The sequence below is a fragment of the Rhinolophus hipposideros genome, assembly GCF_964194185.1.
Source record: "Rhinolophus hipposideros genome assembly, chromosome: 1".
NCBI lineage: Eukaryota > Metazoa > Chordata > Mammalia > Chiroptera > Rhinolophidae > Rhinolophus > Rhinolophus hipposideros.
Genome location: NC_138047.1, coordinates 16,561,062 through 16,563,183, shown reverse-complemented (window position 1 = coordinate 16,563,183; position 2,122 = coordinate 16,561,062).

The following is a 2,122-nucleotide window of genomic DNA, read 5'->3' as shown; positions in this document are numbered from 1 at the left end:
AATGCGTGGATGGGCCTACGAAAAAGTTGTGGAGCCTGACTAAAATTTAGTCAAGTAAAGAAACTGTCAGTATTTTTGCTGGTTTTAAGGGGTAATTTCCATCACATATGTGCCTAGGTATAGATACCACACACACACACATATGTACACAATTCTACTATTAAATGAGATTTAGTTTAGTGACTTTAGTGAGTTCCAAAGCAGCTTGGTGAAAGCACACTGTCCACCCACAGTCAGAAACATAGGTAATAGCAGACTAGCTCTCAGGGCCTCAAATCATCATGACCTGAGCTTCAGGAAGAAATGCCACCCAATGTGCTTATTATTGGGTACTAGGAATGTAATTGATATTTCCAGACACTTGGTAAAAGTACATACACACCACACACCAAATCAGTGATATGAATACCCTGCTCAGAGGCCCTGGAAACCCAGGGGAGGGATTAGCAGGAGTTTGAGCACCTGGTTCTGGCTCCTGCTTTTCCAGGTTTACATTTTTCCTCAGGTGTGTTGATCCTCACTCAGGCCCAGGATTCTTGCTACCACCACACCCAGACCCTCTGTGGAAACCCACGCTTTCCCCAAGGGTGTTCTATAGACCACCTGTGTCAAAATCCTGGAGCAAAGTTGCTGAAAATGCAGATCCCTAGGTCCCACCTCAGGCCTCATTGAATTTCAGTATCTGTATGGAAGTTTGGGCGGGGGAATCCTGGGGCCTAGAGGTTTAACAGACTACTTATAAACAAAAATTTTAGAACCACAAGTACTTACCAAAAATACAAGGAGAAAATGGAATTAAAAATAGAAACGATTGAGGTTTCTAGGTAAGGTATTCATATAACATGCTTTTAAGAATGAAAGGCACTACTTCTCACAGATATTTCACACCTACCTAACCTTTAATGTTCCCTTATTTCCCTCTGACTTGCCGTCCCCCCACTCCCGCAGTTGTATCTGCAATTTTGTACATGTTGAAGCAAATGGCAGGGTCTATGGCATGTCTGGCTGGCATGTCAAGTGGTCGTCGTGGATGGCAACACCGAGTGCTTCTCCCATGATCACCTGTGACTGAACGTCAGAGGCTGGGGGCTATCTCTAAGCACACCTGGTGTGAGCCAACCTTGGGCGTGTTATCCTTGAAAAGGAGTGTAAGTGACCTTACGTCTGGAAGGAATCAGGGAAAGGGAAACAGGTTATCAATGTTTGTCTTTTAGCTTATATCGTATTATCCCAGACAAATGTTAAATCAGACAAGCTGCTAGGTCAACGGGACAAATGACGACTGCTCCAAACAAACTGGGGCATATGGTCACCTTATCTATAGAGAATCTGTCTTATGCAATACAATATTTCCCCCTTTATCTGTGGTTCCGCTTCCTGCGGTTTCAGTTACCCATGTCATTCATGGTCCAAAAATATTAAAAGGAAAATTCCAGAAATAAACAATTCATAAGTTTTAAATTGCATGCTGTTCTGAGGGTTGTCATGAAATCTCTCACTGTCCCGATCCATTCCCCCGCTCAGGACATGAATCATCCGTTTGTCCAGCGTCTCCAGGCAGTAGACGCTCTCTGCCCATTAGTCCCTTAGCCATCTGGGTTATCAGATTGACTGTCCTGGTATCGCAATGCTTGTGTTCAAGTCACCATTATTTTATTTGACAATGGCCCGAAAGCACAAAAGTAGAAATGCTGGCAATTCAGATATATGCCAGAGAGAAGTCACTGTGTTTCCATTAAGTGCAAACATATGTATGTATATACAGGAAGAAACATGGTATATATAGGGCTTTGTACTACCTGCCATTTCAGTCATCCACTGAGCATCTTGGAACCCATCTCCCATGGATAAGGGGGCACTGATGTATTAACCAAAGATAACATTCAACTTGATTTGGCTGTCATAGCTTATGCAGCACTCTAAATGGTCATTTCTTTTGTCTTCCTTTTGGCTCTTGACCATTGCCCTTTTCCCTTTATTTTAGACTTTCTTTTCTCTAAAGGAGAAATCCAGAGAAGGGATTAATTCATTTCTTTGCTTATTTAATCATGTAAAATATAGTTATGGATGGTCTACCACAACCAGAACCTGCTGCTGATCCTGCAGTGATGAAATAGATTCC